We start from the raw sequence: 9,581 nt of genomic DNA, 5'->3' as shown, positions 1-9,581 counted from the left end.
AAATTTCTTCCTTTTTGGTCCCTTCATACCTCCTGCCCGTTACCTTTCACCCCTCCTCACCCCTCACGCCTGCACACCACCCACCTGCCCCCTGTACTCCCCCACAGAGTTCAGATTCTTGGAAGGTGTTGGGTGTCTACAGTGTCACAACTAAACAAAACCATTTGAAAACAAAGTGGGCCGGTGAATGTGCCGCCGCAATCCGACCCTTCTCCCTTTGTGGCCGTAGAGAAAAACGGCCTCTCAGAATCAAGGGGATAGAGGGCGGGCAGGGGGAGGCACACCATTTCAATGCACAGGATCCCCCACATCCACCCACCCAGACCCATTTGTAGTGCCTCCTCTCCACCCCACACACACCCACACTTTTAAGTGCACCCTTCAAAGGTGAACATGCTATCTGAAACAGAGCCGTCGGTGTTACAGTACCTTCAAGAACAAGATACTCCCTCTCTTTTCTTTTCTTTTATTTCTTTCTCCTTAAGCCAATTTTATTTGCTCCTTGCCCACTTCAAATTTGAAACAATGTAATTTCAATAATCTGAGTGCAATGATAATAGTAATATGAAATGTTGAATAAGAATTAGAGGATGTAAAAATATGCAATCGCAATGGAGTTTGGTTGAATTGTGATTCACCTTTTTAGAAGTGGATTATACAGAATTAAGCAGGAATTTAACATATATCAAATATGACAGTTTGACAGGAAAATATCACAGCAATGATGAACACCAATACCTGTTAGTAAGTAAGTTATGTGACAACAGGCTGATAATGAGGTTTTGAGTCATTCCATAGTTTTCTTTGAAATATGAGAATTTTGGAGATTAACACACAAAGGCCAAAAATAGAAGTGATTACTCAGTCATGTGCTTAAACAATGCATGTATTGTTTGATTACGTGAATCTCTATTTGACCTTCTGTTATGTTGGGAAAACCTCAAAAAAAAAAAAAAGCTTTGTGCACTGCAGAGCTAGAGTTTTTCAATTTATTGTATTTTTTATTTCATGTATTGTGTTTTTCTGGTTTTGCACTTTATATTGTTTATGTTTTTGTAAGGCACTTTTGCCAGTAAAAAAACTGGCCTTGGGCAAGACACTGAACCCTGAATTGCTCCCTGTGCTGCGCATGGGTGTGTGAATGTGGTGTGATTGGTTAGATTAGATTAGATTGGATTAGATGGCATGTAGGTGTCCACTGCCATCAGTGTGAATGTCTTTGCGAATGTGACAAATAGTCTAAAGCGCCTTGAGTAGTCAGAAGACAAGAAAGGCGCTATATAAGTACAAGTCCATTTACTAATTACTTACATGTGGCCATAAAAGATAAACTACTACAACTGTTTTTGGTAGTGATCACACATTCAGCCCATATGGACTAAAATCTTTTAGCTTCCCTTGTTTGTGGATTTCATATTTATCATACTATGAAAATTATTTGACTGTCATTTATTTCACTATCTTTTAATTTATTTTAACTATGAGAAACACAAAGAAGCACACAGGTCATCTGTCTTGTCCACACTGCTGATTATGGGAAAGTAATGCCCCCTGTTTGTATGTATGTGTGTGTGTCAGTGTGATGAACTGTCTGTCAATCATAGTCAAATTTAATTATTTTGTCGTCCCACTGGGTGTGAGTGTGTGTCAGGAACTCTGACCCGGAGACCTGGGGCTTGGTCACAAAACACACACACACACACACTCTTCCCTGCAGAGAGTGGAGAGGTCCACCCATGTCCTTCCAAGGATGGTCCATTGGCCACCTGACTAACCACATTGCTGACCAGAATGAGGTAAGTATATGTTTGTGAATCCCTTTTGTTATCTAACTATTAGTTATCTTAAGTAGAGAGTATTGCATATTTCACAACAAGTACGAACATTTGTTCTTATACTTATGCCGGCTATATACATCTATAGAGAAAGTATGCATTTCAATGTATCTTTATGTGTATAAAAGAGATCTAAAGAACTAAAATGTTAATATGCCTTTATATATATATATATATATGTTTGTGTGTGGGGCGTGGATGGAGGGGCAGAATGCCTGAGACACCCCTGGCGAGAGTCCTTTCTTTCAGATCATTGTAGACAAACACTGTACACTGCTATGTTTCAGTTGCCTTTGTTTTTGTCTCTTGTCAGTCTGTGAGTCTCTCTGACTTAAAGGGTTGAATGCTATAAGCAGCTTCGATGAATTTAGCCAATGAGATTGAGGGCATTGGTGAGAGATGAAACATTTCTGAATACTACAATTTTAGAGATTTTTACTTTAAATGGAAATTATTAATTTCATGCTTTGATTCTCTATAGCTTCCTTCAAAATAGTTGTTATATCCCTAACTGTTTTTGATGCCCTGTTTCCTTCCCAAGAGTGTCATGGCCGATTATCTCTCACACCACAACAAAGTAAAAACATTTATTGTACACTGACCAACATCCATTATCAAAACCAGTCAGCACCAAACTGCTCAAGCTCAAACAAATCTTACCAATATGATCCAATAGACATGGCTTCTGTGAATAAACAATAACAGAAAGCTCCTATTTTAATCACATCTAAACCACAAACCCTGCTCTTCATTTTCCCACAGGAGAGAAATAAAAGCTTGTACAATAACCAGCACTTACATGTGTCTCGCTCCATAAACTCCACCACACACTGCACGCTAAAGTGATGGAGGGTAACCCCAGAATGAAAATTAAAACACTGTCACCTTGTTTTTGAAGATGAAAGATGCCGAGTAAAAGAGAAGTGAGCGGCGTATTATCGGATTAGCAGCCGACAGAATCGCATCTGTGCAGATTTGCCTCTGTGCTGTAAATGTGATTGTGAGGCAATAACATGTCGATTAAGGGTCTGTGGCTGGACTATTGGAGGCGTTGTGTGAGTCTGCAGAGGAGGTGATTGGATTATTGAGGGCCGGAGTGGGAAGGCTGAGGGAGAGGGAGTGAATACTGATGAGAGGATCCAGAAGTAACCACTTGAAAAGTAATACTTTTTTGCACATGCTAGTCTATGGTTTCACTTCTCTTCAAAAACATCAGAAAACACTGGAAACAATGTAGTGATTTATGTTTTATTGCAAGATGCCTGTTCACCGCTATGTTAAAACATTTGAGACAACCTAATCTGGCTTTTTCAGCACTAATGAAGGTGGGAGGATGATGACAGTCATCATAGTTTCTAACAGTTTTCCTCTTGCTCTTCAGCAGCGATGACCATTCTGCATAAGGGAATGGGATTAGAAGTAGATCAGTCCATAGAGATTTGGCTGGGGAACTGGAGGGTTGATGGTTCAAGTCCGACATATGAATAAAGTACAGAGCCTGGACAGGTAGCTGGACAAATTGCTTGGGAAGCCTGTCCATGGGCAGCCCTCTCACTCTGACATCTCTCCATGTGTATAGGCCCTGTTTGCATGTCTGTATTTTGTGTATGTGTAATGTGAATAATAATTTCCCCCTTGGATTGATATGTTTTTTTTTCTTCTAAGAGGTCCTGCTCAGAGTGAAATGTTCCAGTCCTGCAGAAAGTTCAAGTCTTCAAATGTTCGGTAAGTAACTTTCACACATAAATATTGTGTTTGACATGGGGTACTAGTCCCCAATTGAAACTGTTTGACATACCAGAATATCAACACAGGCTAATTCCTAGATCCAGGTATTCGTGGTTGCTACAGTTCACAGTCGACTAGAGATTAAAAATGGCAGACAGCGAAGTCGAATGTTAAATTGAGCAAACCAAGCAGCTTTAAGTGAGTGTTTTAATTCACTTTGCTGTTTACAATGCAAGTTTTTCAAGCAACAAAAAAGATTTGTGAGATTAATACTTAAAGCATTTGTGCTGTTGGTGTTTACAAACATGATGTTTCAGTTTAGTAAAGAAAAAATGGATTCAGGATTCACATTTTAGTCTTTTCTAATATATGTTTAGTCTGTATAATATTTGTTCTTTGTAGATCTGGTATTGTGTAACAGAAATAATTCCCCCCCCGGGGATTATTAAAGTATTAATGATTCTGATTCTGATTCTGATTCTGAGGATGAAGACAAAGTGAGTTTCACAAGCATCTCAGGTGAACTTTCTCAAATCCAACAGAGCACTACAGAAAAACTATTACCATCAACTTAGATTTCAAGATTCAAGATTCAAGAAGCTTTATTTATCCCGAGGAAAATTATTGTGCAACAGTTTCAATACAAAGGCGGAAAAGGATCAGAGTAACAATAAGCATAAAAACATAAATCAAATCAAAATAAAGCTAACGTCAGATAAATCAAGCAATGAACCAAGTGTGACAGAGTGCAACAGACATCGTGGTTAAGCGTAGGTATATACAATATACAACAATACGCACTGTCCAGTTTAGCAGCAGATTGAATAAAATAAGTACAAACTAGATAAGTGAGAAGGAGCGATAAGTTATAAGTGTTAAAAATGTTAAAAATGTAGCAGCATGTCGTACAGAACTAAGTGACAGTATGGAACAGTGGAGTGTAGCAGCATTTCGTACTTAAGTCAGCTACAGTAAACCACAGTGAAATGTAGCAGCATGTCCTGAAGCACAGTAAGTGTATCAGCAGATAGTTACAGTACCATTAATAAATAAATAAAGTGATGTAGTGGTGATATAAAGAGACAGTGTAAAGTGTCGCAGCAGTAAGTTACAGTACCACTAATAAGTGATGTAGTGGTGGTATAAAGTGACAGTGTAGTATAGCAGCATTACTTACTAAACTAAGTGACAGTACAACTGAATAAAGTGGTGGTGGTTTGGCTTTGCTAATAGCTTTTCTAGCCGGTGTTTCCCCAGCTCCCACAGTGGATGTGTCTGTCAGAGGAAATTTTACCAACTGCCAATCTTTTGATTAGTTGACAACCTGCTCTGCCCACTGAGCCACAGCTGTTCTAATAAGTTAGCTAATAATATCCTAACAATTGCCCTAGAAGTAATGGGTACAACTAAGCTATCCAGGAATGCTAACAGCATGCTTACATTTAAAGCTAAGTCCTCACAACAAGACTTTCAAAGTCGTCAGTACACTGTACTATTTAATTCAATTCAATTCAATTCAATTCAATTTTATTTATAGTGCCAAATCATAAAAAAAAGTTATCTCAGGACACTTTACAGAGTAGGTAAAGAACACACTCTATGACTTATTTATGATAAACATAGACCCAACAATTCCCTCGTAGAGTACGGTGGCAACGAAAACCTTCCCTATTACAGGCAGGAACGTCAGACAGACCCAGATCTTTGGAGGACGGCCATCTGTCTTGACCGGTATTCACACCACACAACCTGGTGTCTTGTTTTTACAATACTACGTTTAAGGGGGCCTTGTGTGTTGGTATCAAACACAGAGGGCCGTGATCATGCAGTGGTTTCTTCTCTGGACAGGAGCCCCGCCTCACTTCGCAGCTCCGCTACAGTGGATGGATAGTCCCTGCAGCTGCAGGGTCCGTCAGCAGTTGCACATACAGTAAAGTTCCTTTTGGTACAGACCTCCCCTCCTCCCGATCTCGCCAAAGCCCGTGTCTTGCACTCTCATTGGTTCGTCTGGGAGGTACCAGCGAGATGCATTTGAAAACTTCACACATTGCACATTGCGACACACAAGCGGCAGGCAACCTCTGATTTGACTCTCATCTGGGGCTTTTGTCAGTGGAAAAGCCGAGCTAAGGTCCTGTAGAGAGTACTTACAATAAGCAGTTTGAAAATGCCTCTACTGTAGAAAACATTGTTTCCTCTCGGTAGTGAAAATAAACATCTACCCCTCTCTATCTGCTCTACCTCTTTTTACCTATTGTTACTTCTTCCCCATCTCCACCTCTCGATCTCCTTCCTCCATCTGTCTTCTTCCCCCAGACGACCAAGAAAAGGCCTCTCTGATTTCCACCTGACAAATTGTCTTATCGGCCAGTGAGCCGGTTGGGGCGAATGAAAACATGACCTTCTCAAGCGTGGTCCCTAACAGAAAACTCCGGGTACACTGATCAGGACTGATAAAAGCTCAAGGAAGAGGATACTGCACACTCACACAGAGACTTATCTCCAGGTACACTGATCGGCAATGATAACGCCATGGGAGGATAAGGGAGAGCAGTGGAGTGGCAAACAAGCACCATTAGGGTTATTCTATTCATACTTAGAGCGGGGGGGCAGGGTAGGCTGTTAAGTGGCTAACAAGACCCATTAGTACTACTCAGACTTTCAAAGTGATGGTTGGCAGACTGACTAACTTGCTGATTGACAGGAGTGGATGGGGACTGAAAGGGAGGGGGAGAAAACAAGGAAAGACATATTAAGGATAATATAACTCATTTACACCTGGTTTGGTAAGGATGTTGATGTGATCCAGGAGTTGGGTGGAGAAGAAAGACAGGTGTAGGTGTCAGAGGGAAGAAAGAGAAGGATCAGTGGAGGGAGGAGAGTGTGTGGGGATGCAGTGCAAAGGGCTTGCTAACCTTTCAGATCTTTGCCATTGTCCTACATTAAAAGCAGCAGCATCCATTATGAGAGCACAGGGGCCTGCGCGCAAAGGAAGGTTAGACGAAGAAGAGAGAGGAAAGAAATAAAGAACCAAGTTGAAAAAGAAAGTTGAGTGGAAACAAAAAGTATGATAGGGAGAAAGCGAAGTTGGGTGAAGGTAAAACAAGTTGGGGTGTGTGCACAAGATAAATGGCCCCTCCTCTTTACATCATGCTTGGCTGCTCCGGGACGGAGAGAGAGAGACAGAGGGGAGAGAGGGGCTGGGGGAAGAATAGAGGGTCACATTAGACAGTGGGAGCTTTGTGGGCACTTATCAGAGACTGATGGCAAAGCGGTGGACCCAGAGTGGAGAGACAGTGAATAGAAAGGGACGTAGGTGTGCGTGTGTGTGTGCGTGTGCGTGTGTGTGTGTGTGTGTGTGTGTTTTGGACTGGGTATATATAAGAGCATGAGGAAAAAAAGAATAGAGGGATGATGCAAAGAGAGATAAGACAAGAAACTGTGAAGCCTAAAATGTAGTTTAAGAAAAAGAATGAGAATGGTGAGCACAACAAACAGCAGTATAACACCCTGTAGATCACTTTACCAACCTGAATGCACCTTCAGGAGAGACTGAGGAAGAGAGAAAGGGACAGAAGGAGGGAGCACAGCGATACCAACAAAGAGTGAGAAGGTCAAGAAGAGGTATATGATATGGAGTGAGAGAAAATGGAAAGCAGAGGAGGTAAAGGGCCGGAGAAGATTAGGTTACACAGCCGAATTCCAGTATCTCGTCCATCTAGGTGGTGTTTCACATAGAGAGTGACTCTGCTGTGGGTGTCAGAGAAATCATTTGAAATAAAAATGTGTAAGAAAAGTTTATTTTTATACTGTCAAAATTGTAGTTTACTTTTCTTGGTGCTCACTTTCTAACTCCATTGCTCTCCTTTACTTTCCCACTAACACACACACAAACACACTCCGTCAGCAGCAGCTCCCAGCTCCCTGCGGTGCGCCTGCTGAGAGGGGTCATGTCAGACATCAACTCCCGTCGCGTCAGCTCTTTTTCTCCCACAATTCAACACAGCTGAGGCTGTCACCACACTAACCTCCCTTCCCCCATAAAAAAGGCCCAGACACTGGCCCCTAACATTCACGGACACATATTTATGATGTACACACATAAGTCAAAATGCGCGCACACACACACACACACACACACACACACACACACACACACACACACACACACACACACACACACACACACACACACACACACACACACACACACACACACACACACACACACACACACACACACACACACACACACACACACACACACACACACACACACACACACACACACACACACATTCACACGCCTTATCAAACACACACATTTGGATGCAGAGGCGTCCCAGAGGGGACAGACCCCCTACTGGTGTCCACCAGCAGGGTTGCTGATCCTGTGCTGACATTCCCATCTCAGTCGCTTCAACCTCCCTGTCAGCTAACAGAATAGAGACACCAGGACATACACACTGAAACACACACAGCCACAGTTAGTCTGCCAGCTAAAAGAAAAGCCTAACAAGTGTTTCATTCTCTTCCTGTCTAGCCCCTCTTCTTTCTCTTCAGATATGGTAAATTAGATCAAAATGTTGCTACATCTTGTAGATGTATGTTTTTGTGCATCTGGATTATTATTAGACTGGAAGATGTTTATTTACTTTGGTTGTAAAGTCTCTCAAACTGCTGGCAAAAAATGATAATGCAAGCAAATGTCAGTATATGCACTGTGACTTCAGATATCCTTTTTCAATGGAGTCCCAAATGCTGGCGCTTTAGAGGTAGTGAAAGGAGAATAAGCAGTCAGCCAAAAACACAAATATTAATTGTTGGTGGCAGGCAATGGTGTACAAGGCCATATAATTTTGTGAAAAGAGTTCAGTGATCAAAGCCAAATTTTGCCATGTTGCCTGGCTTCAAATTAGATTTTAAACTCTCAACACTCGAATAAATTATATTACAGCCCACCTGTAAAATTAAAAGTAACCATTGACTTCCTGTTTGACAGAAAGGCACATGTCTACCTCTTAAGGCCAGTCTAAACTCAAAAGAAAAACACTGAAAAAGTGAAAATGGGTGTCATTTCGAGCATAATTACACCAAGCAATCCAGATAAGACACCCACTGCTGCTTGGCACTGACACATTCATTCATCATTCATTCATCTTCAACCGCTTATCCCGGGGTCGGGGTCGCGGGGGTGCTGGAGCCGATCCCAGCTGACATCGGGCGTGAGGCGGGGTACACCCTGGACAGGACGCCAGTCTATCACAGGGCACATAGAGACGAGTAGTTTACAATATTATATGTCTAAATGACAGACATAATTGGCATCATTTGGTTCAAACAATTGTAGACAGGAGGACAATACAAAGGCATGCAGCGCCAACAAAGATCTGTCTGAACAACTTTCTGTAAGGCAGCCTGGGGATCAGTCATTGTCCCCCTGTCTATACGCACATCTCCTTCTGTTTAATTAAAACACTGTGATAATGTGACAGACCCAACAAAGTTGACTACAGCCACTGATCTTTGCTGCCATAGAAAAGAGTGAAAAAGAAAGGGCAACCCTTTAGTTACACCACACTTGAGGCAAATGCAAAGCTGTGACTGTAAACAATAATAATAATCCACAATCACAGCAAAGCATGAAACTAAAAGATCAGTGTGCATGAAATAAATTTATGATATAAATGAAATCAACATTGTTTGATTCAGGAGCACAAACAGGAGGACAATGCGGAGGAATGCAACGTTAACAAAGCTCAGTTTGACTGATGTTCTGTAAAGCAGCCAGGAGGATCAGTCATTGTCTCTATGTGATTGGTGGGTTGTCTCGGCTGCTCCGCAGCATCACCTCCAGCAACAGGGGGATTCTCCCCTGCTGCTGTTTCTCTTTGCCTGCAGAGAGAGAGGGTGGTTACATGAGTGATGACTAAACAAAGGCAGTACAAAAGAAGTCAAATGAGTGTTTGATGAGTTATCTGACTGCAGATATCAAGGCGTATTTGAGAGCGTTTTAAT

This window comes from Echiichthys vipera (assembly GCF_963691815.1).
Source record: "Echiichthys vipera genome assembly, chromosome: 4".
Classification (NCBI taxonomy): domain Eukaryota; kingdom Metazoa; phylum Chordata; class Actinopteri; order Perciformes; family Trachinidae; genus Echiichthys; species Echiichthys vipera.
Note: the sequence above shows the minus strand (reverse complement) of the source record.